Source organism: Acipenser ruthenus, chromosome 1 (genome assembly GCF_902713425.1).
Source record: "Acipenser ruthenus chromosome 1, fAciRut3.2 maternal haplotype, whole genome shotgun sequence".
NCBI classification, from domain to species: Eukaryota; Metazoa; Chordata; class Actinopteri; order Acipenseriformes; family Acipenseridae; genus Acipenser; species Acipenser ruthenus.
This window is the reverse complement of record NC_081189.1, coordinates 118,570,431-118,598,017: the sequence shown is the minus strand read 5'-3', so window position 1 is coordinate 118,598,017 and position 27,587 is coordinate 118,570,431. Positions and strand designations below refer to the sequence as shown.

The window sequence follows — 27,587 nt, the reverse complement described above, 5'->3', positions numbered from 1 at the left end:
TTAACCCTAACTGCCTGCTAGGGGTTTAATGATTCATGGCACATCGATGATACTTTCTTTACATTATGTATCGTATCGTAATAGAGTCATGTATCAAGGGTTGGGGTCAATTCCGTTTTTTTTTTCAATTCCAACACCATTTCCAATTCCTTTTAATATAGATTCCCAATTTCTACTCCATTACAGGACTTGGAATTGATTAAAAAAAGGAATTGGAACTGCTTACGATTGTAAGTCGCCCTGGATAAGCGTGTCTGCTAAGAAATAAATAATAATAATAATAATAATAATAATAATAATAATAATAATAATAATAATAATAATAATAATAACTGAAAAATAGGAATTGACCCCAATCCTGCATCTATCATTTTTATCGCAATACAAGACCAAAAACACAACATAGCTCATTGCAGTTCACCAAATGGTTCTTGAATAAAGAATGAGAGGGTTTTATAGTTGGTATGGATACATACCCTCCCTGTCTCATTTAATTGTCCATTGTTAAATGATCATTTGATCTTATTATGCATCATAAATGTATCGTGATATGAATTGTACCGTGATCTGCATACCGTGATTATTATTTTATTATTATTTATTTATTATCAGACGCCCTTATCCAGGACGACTTACAAGTGTTACAAAATATCACAGTACAAAGTATTGCATTACAAAATATCAGCTTACAAGTTATCATAATATAGACAAGAGCAATTATGAAAGTAAGATCAAAGATCAAATTTAAGAGCAAAATAAAGACTACAGTAAGGTATAATTAAGAGCAAGTTTGACTGAGAGCAGTTAACACTTTTAGTAAATATTCAAAAATAAAGAATGAACAGGTAGTAAGTATGATAAATGGATGAGAATGATTTCAAATAAGAGCAAGTACAAAAACATGAGTACGGTTACCTATGAGAGTAAAATCAAAGATACAGTTATAGTTAGGAGCAGTAGTTGAATGCGACAAGGTATGGAGCAGTTCAGTGCAGGTACAAGCTGATGCAAGAACTGTTACAATTGGATGCCATATCTGTAGGTAGGTCGTTCCACCACTGAGGGGCAAGGGTGGAGAAGGAGCGGGCTCTGAAAGCGGGGGAGAACGAGGGGTGGGTACAACTAGTCTGTCCAAGGTGGAAGGGCGAGACGGGGTGTAGGGAGGAATGATAGTCTGGAGATAGGAGGGAGCACAGAGGTCAAGACAGCAATAGGCAAATACAAGTGTTTTGAACTGGATGCGAGCAGCGATAGGGAGCCAGTGGAGGGAGCGGAGCAGTGGTGTAGCGTGGGAGAAATGAGGAAGGGAGAAGACAAAGTGAGCAGCAGAGTTTTGGATGAGCTGGAGCAGGCGGATAGCAGAGGCAGGGAGGCCAGCCAGGAGGGAGTTGCAGTAGTCAAGGCAGGACAGTACCAGGGCCTGAACTAGGAGCTGCATGGAGTAGTTGGTGAGGAAGGGGTGAATTCTGCATTTGTTGCTGAGGAAGAAGCAACAGGAGCGTGCCACAGTGGAGATGTGCTGAGTGTAGCAGAGAGAAGGGTCAATATGTATCGTGTCGTGGCAATACTGTACCGTTACACCCCTACTACCTCAAAATACAGTCAAATCATCTCTCTGCAGGTACAATTCTACATTCTGGACAATTTAAGTGCAGGACAATAAGTAATTGCATCATACCGTTAGATTAAAACTTGTAACCCTATTGCCTAATACAGCAAGCTGTCAGGTATTATTGCACACTGTCTGTCACTGTTTTCCACTATAAAGCCTCAACCCCATAAATGCTAGAGATACTACCAGTGCTGGAGAAGTTGCTTTTAAAAAGCAATGCATTACAGTTACAAGTTACTAGACTAAAACTGTAACTAGTTACAGTACAACATCTAAACAGTTACAGAAACATATAGTTACTGCTCAGGAACAGTTTACATTTCATATCGAATTGGTCAGGCTGCAGCTCGAAATATCTACGAAGATCCAGCTGTCATGATTTAAAACGCGTGTTCATGTGACATGCGAGGTTTGACTTGCATGGCTGAAGCGCTGTCTGATTTCCATTTTATGCATTAGCCGTAATCTTTTTTTCTGTTTTCTTTTTTTAAACGTAACTAAAGGTAACTATTATTTTTTCACATTAAATGTAATGCAATAATGCGTAAATGTAATCTGATTACGGATGGGTTTAATGACCTTCTGAACAAAGAAGGTTGGAAAGTCATCCACAAACCAGTTCTTCCATCGCAAAGGGAAAGGGTTCATTCGTACAATCTCATTGTGAAAATGAATTGTGAAGGAATGAAAGGAATGCATGCGATCTGACTGCTTCCTTATGAAATTCTTAAAATTCTCATAAATCATGCAACCGCAGTGCAGATCATAGTCTGAAATCTGCAACATCAATAGTGTTAACCACAGCAAGGCATTTAATCAGGTTTGGACAACCGATTTGCCAAGCTGGGCGAGTGCCTTCGCTTTGCTGCACCTGACTGTGTTTCATACCTGTTTACAGGAGCCTGTGAATGACAAACACAACCCAGCTGCTTACAGGCGGAATCAGCATCACATTCCCTATTGGAGTATTGGACAGGTAATAATCAACAATGCCTGGAGAACACTTTATTATTCACAAGCAGACTCTAGACTTCACAAAAGACTACAAATACACTGAAAATATGCATGTGCTTGTAATAATTTTGATGTGAAGCCCCAATTAGGGTGCCGGAGAATCTGATCAATGAATGTTTAACTGAGCAGAACAAAAGTAGAACAGAAACAAACAACATCAAAACAACTGCAATAATAACCTCTACTTTAGTGATATAAAGGGTGGTGGTACAACAGCATGGCACTGTTTAGATCGATATCATTACCCATGCTTTGTTAGATCAATATCTAAACCCACGCTTTGTTAGATCAATATCATAACCCATGCTTTGTTAGATCAATATCATAACCCATGCTTTGTTAGATCAATATCATAACCCATGCTTTGTTAGATCAATATCTAAACCCACGCTTTGTTAGATCAATATCATAACCCATGCTTTGTTAGATCAATATCATAACCCATGCTTTGTTAGATCAATATCTAAACCCACGCTTTGTTAGATCAATATCATAACCCATGCTTTGTTAGATCAATATCATAACCCATGCTTTGTTAGATCAATATCATAAACCCACATTTGTTAGATCAATATCATAAACCCACGTTTGTTAGATCGATATCATAACCCATGCTTTGTTAGATCGATATCATAACCCATGCTTTGTTAGATCGATATCATTACCCATGCTTTGTTAGATCGATATCATAACCCATGCTTTGTTAGATCAATATCATAACCCATGCTTTGTTAGATCAATATCATAAACCCACATTTGTTAGATCAATATCATAAACCCACGTTTGTTAGATCGATATCATAACCCATGCTTTGTTAGATCGATATCATAACCCATGCTTTGTTAGATCTGTATCATAAAACGCTTTGTTAGATCGATATCATTACCCATGCTTTGTTAGATCTGTATCATAAAACGCTTTGTTAGATCAATATCATAACCCATGCTTTGTTAGATCGATATCATTACCCATGCTTTGTTAGATCGATATCATTACCCATGCTTTGTTAGATCGATATCATAACCCATGCTTTGTTAGATCAATATCATAACCCATGCTTTGTTAGATCAATATCATAAACCCACGTTTGTTAGATCGATATCATAACCCATGCTTTGTTAGATCTGTATCATAAAACGCTTTGTTAGATCGATATCATTACCCATGCTTTGTTAGATCTGTATCATAAAACGCTTTGTTAGATCGATATCATTACCCATGCTTTGTTAGATCTGTATCATAAAACGCTTTGTTAGATCAATATCATAACCCATGCTTTGTTAGATCGATATCATTACCCATGCTTTGTTAGATCGATATCATTACCCACGCTTTGTTAGATCGATATCATTACCCATGCTTTGTTAGATCGATATCATAACCCATGCTTTGTTAGATCAATATCATAACCCATGCTTTGTTAGATCAATATCATAAACCCACGTTTGTTAGATCGATATCATAACCCATGCTTTGTTAGATCTGTATCATAAAACGCTTTGTTAGATCGATATCATTACCCATGCTTTGTTAGATCTGTATCATAAAACGCTTTGTTAGATCAATATCATTACCCATGCTTTGTTAGATCGATATCATAACCCATGCTTTGTTAGATCGATATCATTACCCATGCTTTGTTAGATCGATATCATTACCCACACTTTGTTAGATCGATATCATTACCCACACTTTGTTAGATCAATATCATAACCCATGCTTTGTTAGATCGATATCATAAACCCACGCTTTGTTAGATCGATATCATTACCCATGCTTTGTCAGATCGATATCATAACCCATGCTTTGTTAGATCGATATCATTACCCATGCTTTGTTAGATCGATATCATTACCCATGCTTTGTTAGATCGATATCATAACCCATGCTTTGTTAGATCGATATCATAACCCATGCTTTGTTAGATCGATATCATAACCCATGCTTTGTTAGATCGATATCATTACCCATGCTTTGTTAGATCGATATCATTACCCATGCTTTGTTAGATCGATATCATAACCCATGCTTTGTTAGATCAATATCATAAACCCATGCTTTGTTAGATCGATATCATTACCCATGCTTTGTTAGATCGATATCATTACCCATGCTTTGTTAGATCGATATCATTACCCATGCTTTGTTAGATCGATATCATAACCCATGCTTTGTTAGATCGATATCATAACCCATGCTTTGTTAGATCGATATCATTACCCATGCTTTGTTAGATCGATATCATTACCCATGCTTTGTTAGATCGATATCATTACCCACGCTTTGTTAGATCGATATCATTACCCATGCTTTGTTAGATCGATATCATAACCCATGCTTTGTTAGATCAATATCATAATCCCACGTTTGTTAGATCGATATCATAACCCATGCTTTGTTAGATCGATATCATTACCCATGCTTTGTTAGATCTGTATCATAAAACGCTTTGTTAGATCGATATCATTACCCACACTTTGTTAGATCGATATCATTACCCACACTTTGTTAGATCGATATCATAACCCATGCTTTGTTAGATCAATATCATAAACCCACGCTTTGTTAGATCGATATCATTACCCATGCTTTGTTAGATCGATATCATTACCCATGCTTTGTTAGATCGATATCATAACCCATGCTTTGTTAGATCAATATCATAAACCCACGCTTTGTTAGATCGATATCATTACCCATGCTTTGTTAGATCTGTATCATAAACCCACGCTTTGTTAGATCGATATCATTACCCATGCTTTGTTAGATCGATATCATAACCCATGCTTTGTTAGATCAATATCATAAACCCACGCTTTGTTAGATCGATATCATTACCCATGCTTTGTTAGATCGATATCATTACCCATGCTTTGTTAGATCTGTATCATAAACCCACGCTTTGTTAGATCGATATCATTACCCATGCTTTGTTAGATCAATATCATAACCCATGCTTTGTTAGATCGATATCATTACCCATGCTTTGTTAGATCAATATCATAACCCATGCTTTGTTAGATCGATATCATTACCCATGCTTTGTTAGATCGATATCATAACCCATGCTTTGTTAGATCGATATCATAACCCATGCTTTGTTAGATCGATATCATAAACCCACGCTTTGTTAGATCGATATCATTACCCATGCTTTGTTAGATCGATATCATAACCCATGCTTTGTTAGATCGATATCATTACCCATGCTTTGTTAGATCGATATCATAACCCATGCTTTGTTAGATCGATATCATTACCCATGCTTTGTTAGATCAATATAATAACCCATGCTTTGTTATATCAATATCATAACCCACACTTTGTTAGATCGATATCATTACCCACACTTTGTTAGATCGATATCATAACCCATGCTTTGTTAGATCAATATCATAAACCCACGCTTTGTTAGATCGATATCATTACCCATGCTTTGTTAGATCGATATCATTACCCATGCTTTGTTAGATCGATATCATAACCCATGCTTTGTTAGATCAATATCATAAACCCACGCTTTGTTAGATCGATATCATTACCCATGCTTTGTTAGATCAATATCATAATCCCACGTTTGTTAGATCGATATCATTACCCATGCTTTGTTAGATCGATATCATTACCCACACTTTGTTAGATCGATATCATAACCCCACGTTTGTTAGATCGATATCATAACCCATGCTTTGTTAGATCAATATCATAAACCCACGCTTTGTTAGATCAATATCATTACCCATGCTTTGTTAGATCTGTATCATAAACCCACGCTTTGTTAGATCGATATCATTACCCATGCTTTGTTAGATCTGTATCATAAAACGCTTTGTTAGATCGATATCATTATTATTATTTTATTATTATTTGTTTATTTAGCAGACGCCTTTATCCAAGGCGACTTACAGAGACTAGGGTGTGTGAACTATACATCAGCTGCAGAGTCACTTACAATTACATCTCACCCGAAAGACGGAGCACAAGGAGGTGAAGTGACTTGCTCAGGGTCACACAATGAGTCAGTGGCTGAGGTGGGATTTGAACCGGGGACCTCCTGGTTACAAGCCCTTTTCTTTAACCACTGGACCACACAGCCTCCTTGTATCATAACCAGTGCTTTGTTAGATCGATATCATAAATCCATGCTTGTATTACTGTTTTTATGATTGCTTTTGTTGTTTGTCACAGTAATTGTTTTTGTCTATATAAACTATTTGCTTCTTTTTTGCTATTGATTTTATAATGCTATTTTCTTGTCGCCTTTTCGTGCCAAGACCCCCTTGAAAAATAAGATGTATATCTCAAGAGTTCTATCCCGGTTAAATAAAAAAAGAAATCTGAATGTATGTGTTCTGTTGCATGCACAGTGCTGTCACTGCTGCACCCAAGTGGCTTTGAAAAGATTCAGACAGTTTGTAGGCCTGGAAAGCTGCAAGGGTTGGATTGTTCAAGGCTGAGAAAATCCCTGAACTCCTCTTTACCCTGACGATCGGAGCGGGCTGAGCCTTCACCTCCCTGTGAACTTCCACTTCATCTCCATTACCGGGCTCACCTTGCACTGAACTCCAGCATTATCACAGCGATGCTGAATAAACAACACTAAACTGTAATGAAGGGAGTGGGAGAAAGGAATTGTTATTTCCTCTTATGGTGAAGCAAGCCACTTCACTGACCCTTATACAGTATCTGGGCTTTGATTCACCAAGGCTTAATCCAACCTTCTCCTAAATTGTTTTGATAGATCACGCCACAATGTCCTGATGTTGTTTTTAGGGCACACATAGGATGCCTTTCTCAATATTCATAATGATAACGTGTTTAAGAAAGCACTGACTTTTTTGTTTTGCATTTTCTTTATTACAAGATTAATTGATTACTTTTAACATGAACACAGAATGTCTCTGAATACCAATAATAATAATGAAATATAACTAAGTGACCTATAGTATACTGCATACAATGTGAGAGCAGGGCTGCCTCCTTTGTGCTTCAGAAATCTGCAAATTTTTAAGGCCTTAGGTAACAGTTATTGTTCCTGTGCTACTAACTATTACAAATGCAGGCAAATGGATGCTTTACACTTCTGTGTATGAACTGTGTCATAGGGTCGCATAAATAATAACGACACATTTCATAATTTATTTATTTTTTTTATTTTTTTATGAAAGCATAGTTGCTGCTGTCATGAAAGACAGTATAAATGTTCTCTTTAAACAGTGATTTAATATATATATATATATATATATATATATATATATATATATATATTGTGACAAAGCACAACTCACTCGGGTTCGTGCCCCTTTAAAAATACGACCCAGAACAATGAATTGGAGTTTTAAGCGCTAGTGCGCTATTTTTAATAAACACAAAAGTAAACAAAAACACACAAAATACAAAAGCAAAATAAACACCTAGCTCCTCTTGGAGCACTAACTCAACTTCCAGGAACACCCTTCCTAACACGGGACAGCTAAGCTGTTTTCCCGTCCTTACAAAAACACACTGGTGTCACACCACACTTACTTCTTCTCTGGCTACTCGGAGACAGAGCACCTCTCCTGCCTCCTTCTACTCAGCAGCCTAGAGCAGACTGACTGCTCTCCTTATAAACCCTGCACCTGGCTCTAATTTACAATCATAGCCAGGTGCAGGTGATAATTAACAATAAAACAATTAACAGAAAACATTCCGCACATGTTTTTACTGCAGAGAGGTTTTAACCCCCTCCCTGCTGTCTCACAATATATATATATATATATATATATATATATATATATATATATATATATATATATATATATATATATATATATATATGTAAGGTAATATTTAAAAAAGGTGGCATGAACTACAAACTTTACTTCCTAATAAAATTATATATATATAGATTCAAAGTGATAACTCAAAATGTATGTGTATATATATATATATAAAAGATTTTAAAATGTCCTCTTTAGTGCCCTTGGAATAAGCAGAGGTCCCTGGATAGAAGCTTTCCCCTGGTTCAGCAGAGCTGTGCAAACACCAGAGTACCAGAGCGAGAGCCTTGAGCTCTGAAGCAGCAGGCTTCACCACGCCTTCTCATCCGCACCTTTGGATGGCCTCCGAGGTGCTACAATGTTTTCTAAATTCTTTGGCATTGGAACTTTGCCTGGGGTTTTATGAAACTAATAGCAAGATAATAATAACAATAATAATAATATTAATAAGAAAAATAAAAACAACATAAATCAGATAGCTGCACACAAGCTCTCTAGCTCTAGAGGAAATGCAAACATCAAGCCCTGGCTGTATAACAGCCCTAGCCATTCAGGGTCTGGGCTGCACAGCCACCAGGATCCAAACAAGAACTAAAACAGTGCTGAATCTCCGTGGGATCAGATCCAAACCCTAGTTTGAAGTGGTTACGTTATTCATCCGGAAACTTAAGAAACACTCCATGGAAGTTAAGGAGACAAACATTTTGGCCAGTGCATTCCATCGCTGAAATGGTTAGTTACGTCTGAGTCATGATAGCTAACAGTAATTAAAACAAGAGGTGGAACCATGGAAACCACAGGACGTTTGATCAACATGTGGCATTGATTCTGCCAAACACCATAGAAAGATGGGCAAAGGAGAATTTGCCATCTCCTTTAGAATTCAACAGTTCTGCAATTATTCCACTGCAAATCCTGCTGAATGCTGACACATGTGAGACCATGCCTATGTCAACAATGAAGGTACTTGTTCAGACTTTCAGATTTCATTTCAAGTTAATTTATTTTAAGTTTTCCATTTTATTGTGTGGTCCAGTACCCTACCATATTAAACTGAGCACCCCTGAAAATAGTTACCAGATACTGCTGTGTTTGTTTCTGCTCAGTCTCATGCTTATGTTGTGTCACAGTTTGGTATAAATGTCAATGTTGTTTCAAGACTGCTTATTTTAACATGACAGAGCACTGTATTTTGTATTTGTTTGACAGTGGCTTTAATTATTGCCCTTTACATTGCTGTGCTCTGCAGCTGTCATCTATCTCTTTTAGTTATTAATTCCAAGCATTGAAAAACAGAAATGAAATTAATTTGGGGTTGATGGAGTATATTTATAAAACAAAATTGCAATAATGAATCAATTTTGCACCACTTCAAAGAAACAGGCAATGAGATTGTGAAACTGGATGGGAATAATTAGACCAAAGTTCCAGCACTGACCCCACTGATTTTCAAAGCAGCCAGCGGAGATTTTGAAGGAAACAGCGAGAAAAAGAAAACCCCACGCTGCGAAACTCACAATTAACGCCCTGCACCATTCTCGTTCACCTGCTATCACCTGCACCATTCTCGTTCACCTGCTATCGCCTGCACCATTCTCGTTCACCTGCTATCGCCTGTACCATTCTCGTTCACCTGGTATCGCCTGCACCATTCTCATTCACCTGCTATCACCTGCACCATTCTCGTTCACCTGCTATCGCCTGCACCATTCTCGTTCACCTGGTATCGCCTGCACCATTCTCGTTCACCTGGTATCGCCTGCACCATTCTCGTTCACCTGCTATCGCCTGTACCATTCTCGTTCACCTGCTATCGCCTGTACCATTCTCGTTCACCTGCTATCGCTTTCAGGAGAAGTGACGTGGTGCAACTGGAATGAAGCAGAGGGAGGCTGCATTTCTTTCACATTGTTAACATTAAACGAGTGCTTGCCAAGGTTATAAGATCCATCTCATGAACCCTAATAATATCGTCCCCAGTCCCCCATTATCTTCTGCTGAAAATCTTTAGCTTCTTTGTTTGTTTCGGTCTGCTTTGATGTGAGACATGCAGCTATTTATAAATAATACAAGGCTAAAGATGCTAAGCTCCAAGTACCTAATCACTGTCTGGGCTACTGTTCAACCTAACACCTGTTGTCCAGCTGTAATCAACCTCACTATAGCACAGGTACTGGGGTGCATAATGGAGTACTGGTTGTTTATACTGTATCTCTCCTCTTGATTAAAATAAATAGATACTGTATGTTTAAACCTGTAAATTAAAACAGCTGAATCTGGAGAATGACTTTCCTTCCATCAAGCTCTGCATCTGCTTAGCAATGCAGTGTAATTTGCAACAGTGAGGTCATTTTATTGTTGTATTTGAAAGTGAGAGCCAGTTAAAAAAAAAGAAGTAATAAAAGAAAATCATGCATCAGTGGTGAATATGAAAAACTTAAAAGCTAGAACTCAACACAGTTTATCCATTTACTTTAATTTAGAATAGTTATATATCCAGAATTAAAGTAACCAAAAACACATGTTGAGGGTTGGGGGTCAATTCCTGTTCTTCAATTTCAATTCCATTCCCAATTCCTCTTTAAAATCAATTCCCAATTCATTCAAGTAATAGATATTTTAGAGACATAATAATTGTTCTGATTGTTCAACTGCTTTCATTTGAAGCCAATTTAATTGACTAACAGTGACTTCAATTTAAGTGATTTAAGTCACTGTTATGATGTTGGAATTGAAATACAGGAATTGACCCCAGCCCTGGTCATGATAAGTGATAAAATGAATGAAGCAGGAATCAAAGTATCATAATAACAGAGGTGGAATTTAGATGCACACATTTGAGGAAAGTCACTGTAATGAGAATAGAAATGCTGCATACACTGATGACAAGGAAATGCCTGGTTTATCATTTGATACAACAAAAATCCCTTCCATTGCAATGCCCTGGTGAACTATGTTTTGGACATAAAAAAACATTAAATAAAACACAGCTTTCTAGGAAATAGGAATAGGAAAGCACAGCTGAGGTTATCAGTTTTAAAGCAAGGGTAGGAACAAAGGTGTAAGAAAGTGAGGAGTATTTTCCTCCAAGGGGTTGAACAGCAAGTGACTGGGAACATTAACCTGGGGAGCCCCTGTCTCCAAGTCTTCAACTCTACCCACCATGACCCGTGCACGATGCTGTGATCACATGACCTCTTGATGTGTGCTTACACCCTCCACGAGCGTACTAACCTACCCTCAAACTCTGCCGCTTCCCTGGACACAGAGATCCATGGCCAGGAATAAGTCTGAACAACACCTCCCCAGAACAGCGATCCCTGAGCCGAGGGGGCAAAGACCACAAAGTCGGGCCAGTAAACAGCAGATGTTACTGACTGAAGCATAATCCCTGAGAATGGGATAAGGGTCTCCCTGGGCTCAGAGTTCATGCAGCGGCTTATCCACTGCACAGTGCATTCCCTGTAGAAGCAAGCCCTAGCACTACCAGGGGTGAGAGGGTAGGAAGCACACGTGTTTGGTGTGTGACGGACGGTGATGGTCTGATCCCTAGCCTAGTGCTGGGTGTACTGTACAACATTGATTTATACAGGGCAGACAGCTACTCAGTTAAAGAGACTTCCCTTGGGGATCACAGTTCACTGTGATAAGTACTGTATATACAGACGTGCTCAAATTTGTTGGTACCCTTACAGCTCATTGAAATAATGCTTCATTCCTCCTGAAAAGTGATGAAATTAAAAGCTATTTTATCATGTATACTTGCATGCCTTTGGTATGTCATAGAATAAAGCAAAGAAGCTGTGAAAAGAGATGAATTATTGTTTATTCTACAAAGATATTCTAAAATGGCCTGGACACATTTGTTGGTACCCCTTAGAAAAGATAATAAATAATTGGATTATAGTGATATTTCAAACTAATTAGTTTCTTTAATTAGTATCACACATGTCTCCAATCTTGTAATCAGTCATTCAGCCTATTTAAATGGAGAAAAGTAGTCACTGTGCTGTTTGGTATCATTGTGTGCACCACACTGAACATTGACCAGAGAAAGCAAAGGAGAGAGTTGTCTGAGGAGATCAGAAAGAAAATAATAGACAAGCATGGTAAAGGTAAAGGCTACAAGACCATCTCCAAGCAGCTTGATGTTCCTGTGACAACAGTTGCAAATATTATTAAGAAGTTTAAGGTCCATGGAACTGTAGCCAGCCTCCCTGGGCACGGCCGCAAGAGGAAAATCGACCCCAGATTGAACAGAAGGATAGTGCGAATGGTAGAAAAAGAACCAAGGATAACTGCCAAAGAGATACAAGCTGAACTCCAAGGTGAAGGTACGTCAGTTTCTGATCGCACCATCCGTCGCTTTTTGAGCGAAAGTGGGCTCCATGGAAGAAGACCCAGGAGGACTCCACTTTTGAAAGAAAAACATAAAAAAGCCAGACTGGAATTTGCTAAAATGCATATTGACAAGCCACAATCCTTCTGGGAGAATGTCCTTTGGACAGATGAGTCAAAACTGGAGCTTTTTGGCAGGTCACATCAGCTCTATGTTCACAGACGAAAAAATGAAGCTTTCAAAGAAAAGAACACCATACCTACAGTGAAACATGGAGGAGGCTCGGTTATGTTTTGGGGCTGCTTTGCTGCGTCTGGCACAGGGTGCCTTGAATCTGTGCAGGGCACAATGAAATCTCAAGACTATCAAGGCATTCTGGAGCGAAACTTACTGCCCAGTGTCAGAAAGCTCTGTCTCAGTCGCAGGTCATGGGTCCTCCAACAGGATAATGACCCAAAACACACAGCTAAAAGCACCCAAGAATGGATAAGAACAAAACATTGGACTATTCTGAAGTGGCCTTCTATGAGTCCTGATCTGAATCCTATCGAACATCTATGGAAAGAGCTGAAACTTGCTGTCTGGAGAAGGCACCCATCAGACCTGAGACAGCTGGAGCAGTTTGCTCAGGAAGAGTGGGCCAAACCACCTGTTAACAGGTGCAGGAGTCTCATTGAGAGCTACAGAAAACGTTTGATTGCAGTGATTGCCTCTAAAGGTTGTGCAACAAAATATTAGGTTAGCGGTCCCATCATTTTTGTCCATGCCATTTTCATTTGTTTTCTTATTTACAATATTATGTTGAATAAAAAATCAAAAGCAAAGTCTGATTTCTATTAAATATGGAATAAACAATGGTGGATGCCAATTACTTTTGTCAGTTTCAAGTTATTTCAGAGAAAATTGTGCATTCTTCATTTTTTGTGGAGGGGTACCAACAAATTTGAGCACGTCTGTATGTAATCAAGAGGCTGTCGTTGTAACAGAATGAGGTACTGTGTAAACCTTTTGTGTGTAAAAAGTGTTTTTGTACACACACACACACACACACACACACACACACACACACACACACACACACACACACACACAAACAAACACACACATTAGGCTCAAAACGATTGATTGTACAAAGTACTGTAGATGTTGATTCTTATGTCTGTGTTTAGATGTTTAGTGCTGACTGCATTCTAGCCAGCCACTGTTTAATCTGTTTTGGTTTCACAGCAGTTGCTGTTGAGTTAGGTTTACGGCTGTCGTGTTGCTCTGTATGTTTTTACTGCCCTAAGGAGAGTGAATGTACAAGAGTCAGAGCGAGTGTAATAAATATTTGGTTGCTGAAAAAAGCATTGTCTGTGCGTGTTTATGTACATAACACTTGGCTACAAGGATGGCATATACAGTATTTCGCTTACCCCACCACTTCCGTTTCTAGCGCTGCCTGGAGACACACCAGTTATGTGGAATCGCTGGATTAAATCTTTTGAGATTTATCTAATCGCCATTGGCATTGACGTGGTAGAAGATGCTCGGAAGCGGGCGATCCTCACACACTGCTTAGGAATGGAGGGTCAAAGGATCTTAGCAACACTTGGCGCGCTAGCCACTTATGCTGAAGCTACCAACGCACTTGCGGCTCACTTTGGATCTACTCACAGCATCCTCCTTAAGCGGTTCCAGTTTAGACAGCGCTCGAAACAGCTGGGTGAGTCTGTTTCACAGTATATTTCCTCACTACGTGAACTCGCAGCCCCTTGCAAATTCAGTACTTTGTATGAAGACATGATCCGTGACCAACTGATTGAAAAGACATCTAGTGCTCAGCTAAGAGAACGGTTACTATTAGAATCAGACGATCTGACTCTTACTAACGCTCTTCAGATTGGTCTGTGACCACCGCCAACCACCAAAGGGCCTGAGACACCCACCTGCCTCTAGTGCTGCTGGCCTGTCGCTCCGCTTTGCAGGACTCGACTGCCTGCACTCCAGCCCTGCACATGCTGGGACGTGAGCTCTGCACACCCACCAAAATGGTTTTCGGCCACCCTCCACATGCCCCCAGTGTATACTCGGGTCCTGAGTATGCCAGGAGGCTGCAAGACTGGCTGGAGGTAGCCCACCGCTTCGCCCGGGATGGTTGGGTACCATTGCTCTTTCCACTCATGATGGGTGAGTTGGAGTTGGCACTTCTTGACTTTCCTCAATTGCAAAAAAACTGTCAGGTGGCAGATGACTGTGAAAGGCTTTCTTTTTTCCCAAATTCTCTACTCTATACATTAATTTACTGTAATTAAATGATAATCATAATCCGATTTTGAATAAATTCACATACATACGTTGCGTCAATGATGTACGTTTACAGTTATCCTAAATATCATTATTATGATTAATGTTTTATGTAAATTTTAAATTATACAAACATTTAATTTTCCTTCAGGAATATTGTTAATTGATGGATCACAGGCCTTGAAACGGTGTACTTCAAAATCTGGGTAACATAAACAAATTACTAAGAACACATATACACACTGATTCTGAAAATAGAACAAGTAGAAATAAAAAAGGCTGTGTTTTTTCAACGAATGTCTCTGGGGAATACATGTATGCCAAAGGAAGTTAAAACCCTTTGAAGCATGTTAAGAAGTTCTTGGTGTCAAACTGAAGTCAGAAAGATTGAGCAAAAGTGTCTCTCAGATATAAGCTCCTAGGGCCCAGTTAGACGCATACTCTATGAGATGAACATTAAACTTCCTCCTGGTTCTTGCTAATATTTCTTCACTGAAAGGTCCATAGATAATGTCATAAGAATCCTTGTTTTCTGTGTAGGTCTGGGATGGATATAAGACCCACATTGCATGGCAGTTTGATCCATTCCTGGTTTTACTATGAGTTTAATAAAACACACCTGAGCTTGCTTCCTATACACTGGGGCTGATCAAGCTTGTAATAATTTAATTTAGCTAGCGCAGTCACATTATATGTGATTTTAGCTTTTCCATACTGTATATCTGGTGGACCATTTGTCAAATAGTCTATAGGAGGCAACTTGTCTGTCTGAAAGTAACACCTTTAACATTGATCCTTGGTCTGAACTTTCTATAACTAATGAGACATCTGTCTAATATAAAATTTAGATTTTCACTTGTACATCCAGTGGATATACGCCATGGTGATCTACTGTGTCATGTTCCTGACAGTTTTCAATTTCTAATGTATGGCTGTGGTGGGGGCTGGATGTCACTGCTTGTTTAGTTTGTAAAGCATGTTATTCACCAAGGATATCACTATTTTAAGTTCATATTCGGCTGTGTTTGAATGACTTAAATATCTGTTCTATTCAGGTTCTCTAGCTTCACTGCACCCCTGAACCCCAACTTTCTGATTTCACTTCACAGACAAGCTCTACTCCACACCTCCCGAACCAACCCTTCCCTCACTACAGTGCAAAGTCTGGCCTGATGTTGATCTGCCACGCTGGAGACAGAGGATCTTTTAAAACAGAATAGAGCCTCCCTGAGCCATTAAACAATCTGTTTATAGAATCCGAAAGTGAAGAGATGAAGGAAACCCCCCTTTCCCTTCCCCAGCGCTACACACAAACACAATTCCTTCTTGCCATGTCATCATAACCCCTGGATGGCCCTGCGTGGAGAGTGACATGCTGCTGTGAGGAATGAGCCGCAGTGCGAGCCAAACCAACACAGCTGCCCTCCAGGTGACCCACGCAGCACAGCACTCCGCTGCAGTCACACAGCTTGCATGGGAATACTGCTGCTGGTGAACATTTTTATTTGATTTCCCCAGAACAGAGGTATGCACGGCACCTCTAAGTGGCTGTGCCATAACTTTATTATTACTATATTATCATCTTCATCTTTAAATCTGCTGTTTACTCAAAAGTCCTTTGTTTACTTAACTGATTTAAATATATACACTTTTTTTTTTTTTAGACAGATGCATATCAAATCATTACATCTTTGCCTGGTGATGATCATCATGAATTTGTGGTTTTATTTTATGTGCAGCTGGAATGAGAATGAAATGCTGTCAAGGCATGTCACAGAGCGGGCAGAAAGCTTTGTGATCTGCCTTGAGGACCTTGACACTATAAGGAGGACGCGGCCTGCTCAGTCATAAACTAACAGCTAGACATGCTAGACAACACTGTGAAGCATTACTTAGAATACACAGCAAGCTTTTGCATGTCGCATCAATACTAATCACCCTGCTGTGGCTACATAGGGGCTGTGCTGGATTACACAGAATGAGAGTTTGAGTGGCAGTGCTGTATGGAAGCATTGCATTAAAAACATAAATGTGAATTCTTTGGTGAATCTCGTAGAGAGAGTAATGTGCCGGAGGCCCTCAGTTCTTGTTATCATTCAAAGCAAGCGCACTGCAGGGGATTCAGATAAAAGCAATCAGCACCGGAACAAGGAAGGAATTTCTCATGGCACGCCTGGAACAATGTGCATTGTTTTGACCCTAACTTGACCCTACAAGGGTAGGGCAGAAGGTTGCGTCTGGTCACAGCGAGGGGTCCCATGGATTTTAGGAGGAAAGGTATGTCAAATTTGGCAAGAACTGGGGAGATTACCAGAATGTGTCACTCATTACATGTCTGGATTAAAGGTGGATTACTATGGCTGTTGCTCTTGCCAAGGCTTCTGTGTGCAAACAGTTGGACATATATACCTGTCAGCACTGGAATAGGGAACATGTGCTCAACAGCAGGCATTCCCCTGAACCTTTTTACCTAGCTTTCTACTGCAGCTTGCCCATGTAGCATGAAAGCAGGGTGGTGTCCCAGGGAAGACAACCCAGTGTTCATTTAGCCTGTAAAGAGTCCACTTTCATTATCTAAAAATGCCCGAGGCAGTATCTCTTCATGCATGACAGCACGAATGCTTTTAGAATTGAAGTACAGTCTACTCTAACTAATATGGGGGGAAATATAAGGGAGTTTTGCCACGGAATGTGCCATCAAATGTCAGAGATAAAGAAAAACATCAGACAGTAGGAATTTCATGAATCATTCATTTCATATTGTGCCCTTCTGGGTGAGGTGCTGTTAAAGACGGCTGTCTGCATTCCAGTGGAATTCTGTCAGGTATAGCTGACTGAGGAAGTAGTAGTGTGTCAGTAAAGGTCACGTTGGATTGTGGGATTGATTGAATAAATGCAAGCAAGCAAAGATGGACAGAGTTGAACAAACATTTGTTGCTGTTTTTATTTTCGGTCTTTTCACAGCTATCAGTAGTCTTATTAATGAGGTTTCGTCATGCAATAAGAGAAAAACAGTGGAAAACAGCCGCCATTGTTCAAAAGTGTTTGTCTCTTTAGCACACGCCTTTTGATGACGTACAGCACAGGTATGAGATACAAAACTGTACTGTCTGAGGTGTAGCTGAGGTATAGCCCAGTGTCAGTGGAAACACACTCCAGCTACACCTCACCCAGACCGGCCAGCTCAGCTGTACCTGGGGAAAGGCATGGAATTGAGGCATTCAATAATAGTTAAAATACCATTTGGTGCAAGTGCCACCAAGGCCTCAAAACAATTATTTTATTGAATCTTTTAAAACCATGAAATGCCGAGGAGGATTTGACATACAATAACCCTCACTTAGACAAGTGAAGGACACAGTACTAAAAATGAGGTCTCCTTTCCATATCTAGCTTTATTAATAAAATTACAAAATAGAACAGATTTAGGGTAACGAATATCCAAGTGGATTGTTGTAACATAACATACTCTATATGAAGCTACGTCAAACGAAACAGATGGAGAAACTGGGAAGGATATTTACAGACTTCCTTACTAGGAATTGCTGTGTGTGTTTGAGTGTACTTGGCATTTCTGCTATTTATTTTATTAATATTTCACAAAAAAAAAAACCACAGATATAAAAACACCACATTTTTCAAGGGTGTCCAGAGACAGGGGTACACTGTATCATAAATTTCGAAGACAAACACGTCACAATCATATTACAGCGCACATCCTTGTGACTTGCAGCTTAACTAAAAGTGATTCGAAAGGTGGCTCCTTTCTGAAGGAGACTGTTGTCCGTTCTGAGGAGATTGTTGGCTGTGCACTGCTAAGGCGTATTTTGGCCTGATAATTCTTCCATCAGCATTGCTGACAAGCCCTTACAGCAGTCAGATCACCAGAAACTGTGTTGTAACACAATAGTGCGGTGGAAGTGCGGACACGCAGAGCTGTCAGTAATGAGGGCTCTGTGTGCTAGTTTTCCTTTCGCCTAATGATACACTTGCAAACAGAGATTAGATTAAAAAAGCTATTAGTTATTCCTGTTCCCCTTGAGAGCTGAGAAACAGGACTTTGAAAGTCTCTATCGATCGCAGTGCGGCTGGATGAAATTACAGTTTGGAGATGATCTCGGCTGCACGACACGATCGAAAGATGAGATTGCACTGCAGGGGAAAAAAACTGGGTGGGGGGTTAGGACATCAACAAGCAACTTGGTATGGGTGTAAAAGATCTTAACTATGTTCACTTTGTATCATTTTCAGGTTCAGTCTAAAGCATCCCTGTGACCTGAATAGAGCTCTCCGAATCACATCAGAAATTAAAGCACATTTGGTACACTAAGTATTGCTTATGAATGTTAAGGAAATTAAACATCACAACCTTGAATGGAACGCCTTTCAACTGTTTTAATAAGGGTGGATGAAGTCTAGCCAGACCACTACCCTTTTTAAAGTTTAACAAGGTCAATTTGCTGTAATTTTGCAGTTTTTACTTCAAGCTTGATTAGCCACAGTGTATAGGTAACAAGCTCAGGTGTGTCCTATTAAACTCATAGTAAATCCAGGAATGAATCATACTGCTATGCAATGGGAGTCTTTATTTGTGTTATACTCAATCTCCAGTTAGACATGTGCTGGCTAAATTTTCCTTGCACTGTGAAGAGTTAGTTGAACAAGCCTTCAGTTCTCCAACTCTTTCTTAAATCTGTCTTGCAGTCTGTGCATGGCTGAAGTCTATAGATAAGCCCTGTCTGCCAGTATGTGCCCAGATCTGGTGAGCAGGTGGACCCAGGCATGCTGCATATAGTCATTCATTAATTACTGTGTTTATATACAATGGAGTACCCATAGGGCCTTAGCATGACAACACAGACAGACAGTAGCAAACATGTCTGCATTGTGTTTGATCACAGCTTAGGGATAGAAATGAGACTCCGATTGCATAGCAGTTTCATCCATTCCAGGTTTAACTACAAACTTGATCAGTCACAGTGTATAGGTAACAAGCTCAGGTGTGTCTTATTAAACTCAGAGTAAAACCAGGAATGGATCAAACTGCTATGCAATGTGGGTCTTATATCCATCCCAGACCTACACAGAAAACAGGGATTCTTATGACATTATCTATGGACCTTTCAGTGAAGAAATATTAGCAAGAACCAGGAGGAAGTTTAATGTTCATCTCATAGAGTATGCGTCTAACTGGGCCCTAGGAGCTTATATCTGAGAGACACTTTTGCTCAATCTTTCTGACTTCAGTTTGACACCAAGAACTTCTTAACATGCTTCAAAGGGTTTTAACTTCCTTTGGCATACATGTATTCCCCAGAGACATTCGTTGAAAAAACACAGCCTTTTTCATTTCTACTTGTTCTATTTTCAGAATCAGTGTGTATATGTGTGCTTAGTAATTTGTTTATGTTACCCAGATTTTGAAGTACACCGTTTCAAGGCCTGTGATCCATCAATTAACAATATTCCTGAAGGAAAATTAAATGTTTGTATAATTTAAAATTTACATAAAACATTAATCATAATAATGATATTTAGGATAACTGTAAACGTACATCATTGACGCAACGTATGTATGTGAATTTATTCAAAATCGGATTATGATTATCATTTAATTACAGTAAATTAATGTATAGAGTAGAGAATTTGGGGAAAAAGAAAGCCTTTCACAGTCATCTGCCACCTGACAGTTTTTTTGCAATTGAGGAAAGTCAAGAAGTGCCAACTCCAACTCACCCATCATGAGTGGAAAGAGCAATGGTACCCAACCATCCCGGGCGAAGCGGTGGGCTACCTCCAGCCAGTCTTGCAGCCTCCTGGCATACTCAGGACCCGAGTATACACTGGGGGCATGTGGAGGGTGGCCGAAAACCATTTTGGTGGGTGTGCGGAGCTCACGTCCCAGCATGTGCAGGGCTGGAGTGCAGGCAGTCGAGTCCTGCAAAGCGGAGCGACAGGCCAGCAGCACTAGAGGCAGGTGGGTGTCTCAGGCCCTTTGGTGGTTGGCGGTGGTCACAGACAGCTGCACGGCCAGCAGTGCTTCAGCGACTGTCTCCGCCTCCTGGTCTGGCAAAGCATATGCCTCCGGCCACTTAGTGAAAGAGTCGAGTTCCATTGTGGGAGTCAAGTACCTCCCGGCGCAGTGCTTTGGAGACCACCACCTGCTACCTTGCCTCATCTGTTGCTGGCTCCTTCCATTGGCGCTGGAGGACTCCATCTTTCAGGGCCAGTCCAGACCACTGTGACCACAGACCTTGGATGGCAGTGGAGTGCCGAGCTACTTCCTCCTAGGGGGGCCTCTGCTGGTCCTCCAGCCACTGTATCACTGGAGGCAGCTCTGGGTTGTCTTCCTGGTGCTTCCTCCATTTGACTCGCTCCACCGGTACCGCCACGCAGCATCTCTCCTCCTCCCCTCTGGACAAGGCAGTCTCTCTCTCCTCCTTCCTACTGCAGTGCGCATAGCCCTCAGGTTCACAAGTATGATGGGAGCGGCCATCCGCATTGGCATGCCTTTCTCCAGCCCGGTGTTGAAACTTATACTGGAAGGCTGGCAGCTGTTCTATCCAGTGGGCGACCTGTCCCTTGGGCTCCCACAACGTCATCAGCCATTGCAGGGTAGCAAGGTCCGTCCAAATGGTGAATGGGAGTCCACAGAGGTAGTGGTGAAAATGGCAGGCTGACTCAACCACCGCCAGAAGGTCTCTTCAGGTGACGCAGTATCGGCGTTCTGCCTTGCTGTGCTCTCCTTCCTGCCCCGGGGAGTGGGGCTCCGGTGGAGCCATCACTGGAGACTGGCACTGGCGACTGGCACAGGATGCTCTTCAGACGAGCAAATGCCTCCTGGCACTCAGGGGTCCAAACAAAGGACTCCTCTTTCTGCAGGGGAGCAGCGACGGTGGCGAAGCCCTGCACAAACCTCCTATAATAAGAGACGAGCCCCAGGAAGCCTCTGAGTTGGTGGGGGTTGATGGGTGTGAGCCAGTTCCATACAGCCTATCTTGCTGGCCTCCGTGCTGATGCCCTCCTCTCTGACCCAGTGTCCCAGGAAGATGACCTCTCTGCACATCAGCTGGCATTTTTCCGGATGCAGCTTGAGCCCTGCGACCGTCACTCGCCGGAGCACTTCTCGGAGGGAATCCAGGGCAGCCTAGAAGGTCCTCCCATGGACTAGCAGGTCATCTAAATAAACCAGGGATGTGGGTTGGGGCATCCCGGCCAACACCTTCTCCATAAGCTGTTCAAATATTACAGGGGTGTTGCAAAGTCCAAACGGCATCACAGTAAACTGCCATAGCCCTCGGCCGGTAGAGAAGGTAGTCTTGTCGCTCAGAGGGGGACAAAGCTACTTGCCAGTAGCCGCTTCGGAGATCGAGAGAGGAGAACCACTTTGATCCGGACACCAGATCTAGGGACTCATCGATACGAGGGAGGGGGTATGAGTCCTTCGTTGTCACATCGTTCAGGCGCCGGTAGTCGATGCAGAAGCACCACTTGCCGTCCTTCTCGGGACCATGACCACTGGGGATGTCCAGGGGCTATCTGAGGGCTCAATGATGCCAGCTTCTCTCATCTCCTGGGGGACCTGTCTGTAGCCTCCTGACGTGCCAGTGGTTGTCGGCGGGGGTGGGGGGCCTGTTGCTCTGGGCAAAGCTCCTCGCAGTTCTGACACCAGACTGTGCTCACTGTGGCAACAGCAGGATCCTCTGCAGGGGCTGGCAAGGCCCAGTTGAGAGAGCTCGATGACGTTGGTGCTAGTAAAAGGTGAGAGGGGAGAAGGGGTCGATTCCTCTGTGCTCACCTGGGCCGGGGGGAAGGCTGAGTTCCCCCATTCCAGTGGCTCTATCCCAGCATCATCGTTACTCCAGGTCCAGGAACCCGTCCCTTGGCCAAGGGGCCCAGAGGTTGCAGGCCTTTTTGAGGCGGTGGCTGAGGTTTCCGACTCCATTGGTTGAGGCCGGGCCCCCTCAGATGTGTAATATCCCAGTCCTGAGGTCTAGTTGCCCACCTGTGTAGCGCAGGAAGTCCAGGCCTAGTATGCAGGGGTCCTACACAGCCGCTACCCAGACAGGTTGGAGTACTGTCCCTCCAGCTACTTAAATAGCGAGGTTGTCCTTTTTTGCATTGGCGCCTGCTCTCCTGTCACAGTGCGTCACTGTACGGTGGTGGGTTCCAGCCAGACCCCGGCGGGGAACACATCAGGGTGGACTAGAGTCACCATTTAGACTGTGTCCACTAGAGCAGTGCAGCAGTGGTCCTCCCAACCACAACAGCCGGTTCGTGCTGTCTGCGATCCGCAGCTTCTGGAGAGAGAACGAGGCCCCGCTCTCCCAGCTACAATGGTGGGTCCTGTTGGTGGGTGCTGCAAATTGGTACTCCTCCCAGTCATGCTCCCCCTCCTCGAGCACAGCCTCGACTCTTTCTCCGTGAGCCATGGTGAGATCTAGGGAGGCTGGGGCAGCAAGTAGGGCAGTCGGGGTCAGTCCGCGGACAAAGGCCACAATGGCCAGGTCCTCTTGGGTGGCTGGCGGAAAAACGGGGTACCCTCTTCGGACTAGGTACCTGACGTCAGCCGCCAGTATGCCCAATTTCTTTCCTGGGCCTGGGTTTGGTTGGCCAGGTGCAGGCCGACTGCAGGCTCCACTCTTCCGAAGCGTACAAAACATGCAACACAAGACAAGACATGACAAATGAACAACAAGACAAGCACAGAGTCCAGCAGGATGCCATCGCCTGGGTCGTTACAATATTATTATAGTGTTGGTCTCCCTTACCAGAGAACACGCAGCTGTACCATTGTTCACACTCGCTTTGTCCAAATTCAGCTCCGTATCGCTGCCCTAGTCAAAGTGGGATGATACCAAAGTATCTTCAAACAAACCAATAAATGAGCAGTCTGAGGCATCTAGGTTCAGCACAGCCCTGGACTCTGCATAGATCTGTTTCAACCCTGGATCGATTCTTCTAGCTGCGCTCAGGCCATCTGTTTGAGATTTTGAGCCTTGTCAAGTTTCTCGCCAAGAAAGGTATTGACCTCGGCCACCCCAATGCGGCGTTCAGCCTGACTGCCTCAGACATATACAGTTCATTAGTGATGCGCAATCGAACTCTGCAAACTGAGCCCTGCTAATTACACCCATCCCCCTCTCGCCAGCCAAGGCCCCAAGCAGAGTACAGTATGAAATTACAAGCAGTCTGGAGACGCCACAGCCAGGCAGGCAGGCAGGGGATCGGACCAGGGAGTCTACATCACAAAACCAGGAGTTAGCCTTAAGTGCTCCATGACCTTACAACGATTTAATTAAGCAGAACTCCTTGAATTTTACATCTGATTTATAATAAGAAGCACACAGCCTTAATACAATACAATTGATAAGGGCAATTAACATAATTAGTAGAGTATATATGAAAGCATCTGAGTGATCAGATGAAAGAGGAAAGCCATCATTATCATCATCATATTTACTATTATCATCATTATCATCATCATCATCATCATCATCATCATCATTATAATAATGTACTGTACTGATCTCTGGTTTCACATTTTTATTCATCTTTTTCTTACAGCGTTACTAATCAAAAACATGCAATGCTACTTCTTGAGAAAGCACTGGATTTGAGTTGGCCCTTTCCTTTGCATACCACATCAAAAGCTGCTGCCATTCAGATTCTATTCTGGGTTTTTAAAACTACTTCGGTAAGTCTCTGGCTGGCTACTGAATTGAAGGTAATATTTAACAGAGATGGACGATAATGTAAAACTAAATTACCCCCCTCTGAATCATTACAGACTCATATCTTCCAGCAAGATCCTCTACTTGTTGACCAGGTCCATCAGTCTTGCTGCTTTACCGAGGATGTTTATAATGCATCTGAGGTAGTTTTATATATTAAGACATGTTTTCATTTCCACAGACGCAGCACCACGCAGAATATTACCAAACACATACAGAAAACGTGTTCCCTGTAGTTTTAACAAGAAAGATGAAGATTCATGCTGCAGCAGTTCACAATATCTAGTCTCGTAGTTAATTCAGTCACTGCTGGAAGAAAGGGGATGGATTATAAATATTAATTATAACTCCTTTAAATCACGTGTTATTCACCTCTCCTTTCTTCCCAGTGCATTCCAACAGAACAAAGCACATCTGGTGCAGGCCATATGACAGCATTTTAAAGTAATTAGGAGTAACCAGCAGAATTCAGCAGACGAGTTTAACAGAAAAGACAAGTTCTTCCCAGCTATCAGAAACCCCATGAAAGAATCACCAAAGAATCACATTTTAGAATAAAACTGAAAAGGATTGTGGAACATTTCAGATGAAGACATTTAAAACCCTATATTGAGTCCAGCTCATGCCCTGATGCACAGGAGGCTGTGTGGTCCAGTGGTTAAAGAAAAGGGCTTGTAACCAGGAGGTCCCCGGTTCAAATCCCACTTCAGCCACTGACTCATTGTGTGACCCTGAGCAAGTCACTTAACCTCCTTGTGCTCCATCTTTCGGGTGAGATGTAATTGTAAGTGACTCTGCAGCTGATGCATAGTTCACACACCCTAGTCTCTGTAAGTCGCCTTGAATAAAGACGCCTGCTAAAATAAACAAATAATAATAATAATAACACTGTCATGACTCAGCATCAATGCTAACGAATGCCTGTGGATTCTTGCAACTGTATCCAGTCCCAGAGATGCAACTCTGGATTAGATGCAAGGAGCAACAGATTTCAATATCAAGCGCCCTTCTGCATTGGATTTACAGTAAGCCACAAAGCTGTAAGATGGGTTTGTTTGCTGTCGTTATCTTATAAAAATCACAAAGAGAAATCCTGAATTCTGGTGTTCCGGACACGAAACCCTAGAAAGGCAATACCACCTCTGGCTCTCACTCCCTTTATCAATTCGAACCATAATCCATGAAAGAAAATAAACATTTACTAAATGCAGAATCACTTGAATCCTTTAAGATTAAAACCCAATTTGCCAAAGTAAATGTTCTTCTGTTCGAAATGTTTCTGCTGTGTAAAACACTGGACACAATCTCTAATTGGCCATTAACAGTAACATGTTTCACTTTCTAGCACAAAACAATAAGAATAAAAACAAGATAAACTTACAAGAACAGTAAGTTAGGTCAACTAAACAAAGTTGCTGTATCTGTGTGACTGTCGTTCATATTTCACCACATAGAGAGAATTGGTGCTCTGTATACAAACATTTATAAAACACATATCTGAGTGCTTGTTATAAAAAAAATACATAAATAAAGAAAAGCACAGAGGAAGCACACACAATGAACAATGGGAAATGATTCAAAGTTTATTCAGAAGGAAAATTACATCTCTTGGACGTGTTACAGAAATTCCTAATACGTCTCTGAAGAGTTTTAAGTAATTTCTTACTTGGGGTGAGAGGGGTTGACTTCCCACTCCACGGTTTGCAGTGATGTCCATTGGGAAACGTGGCACCCTCCATCACAGTGAAAGTGTGCATCGGGGTTTCATATCAGGGCAAGCCAGCAGGCCGTACAGCACTGCATTAACTTTCATTTCAAGTTTTAATGTATATGAACATAGCTTGAAAGAACGAGATTTATTTAGCCCAGAATGTAGAACAATTAGGGGGGAGTTGTTAGTTGACAAAGTTAACCTTTACCAATACGTAGCACAGAAACCAGGAAAAGGGGACACAGTTGGAAATTAAGCCGAGTTCATGATGCCATAACGAAATAGAAATGTAACCATTACTGAATGGATATTTACCTCCAAAAGACCCGAATCCTGAAAATTGGATACCAAAGCTGCTCCTTTGAGCCTGTGATGCAGTCGTGACCCCGTCCTCGAGGGATAAAAGGACTGCGCTCACAGATCTCAGTTTAATTTTTCCTTCAAGCCTGCAGCAACCCTGAAGGTTAATGGTTACATTTCTATTTCACTGAACCAGGGTTATGATAATAACCTAACGTTCCCTATCAAGTATGAATTGCAACCTTTTTCCGAATAGTTGAGTGTACTAAAGCCGTCGCAAAGGCAAGACTGCAGAACGACCGGAATGATACAAGGCTAAGCCAAAGGCTTACTGCGTTACCAGTAACAATGGTAGAAATGACAAATAACTGCTTCCTAACGCAATTTGTCAATGCACCGATAAGAGGGGAGGTATGCCTTGATTTAGTCTTTTCAAATAAAGAAGACAGAATAACAAAAACAGAGGTCAGAGAACCATTGGCAAACTCACATCACAACATGGACTCATTTGAAGTGCTTTTTAAAACCCCAAAAGTAAAGACTAAAGCTAAGGTTTACAATTTTAAAAAAGGCAAACTATGGAGGAATGAAACAGCAACTAACAGAAGTAGTAAATGAAAGAAAACACCACAGAGAAAGGATGGCTATTTTTAAAAAATGTACTAGAGGCGCAAAACAAATACATCCCAAAAGTAGACAAATCAAAATCTAAAACAAAATGGCCAAAATGGTTTAATAGATCAATTAATAAGAATATTCAGAAAAAAGGCACTTTACAGAGCGTTTTAAAGGGACTTTCACCTACACATACTTGAAAAGGAAGTTAGA

General features: G+C 41.4%; 1 pseudogene; it reads right to left on the bottom strand.

Moving 5' to 3' along the window:
* Positions 1-27,587, bottom strand: part of LOC117421123 (exocyst complex component 6B-like) — a 186,964-nt pseudogene that overhangs the window by 12,644 nt on the left and 146,733 nt on the right.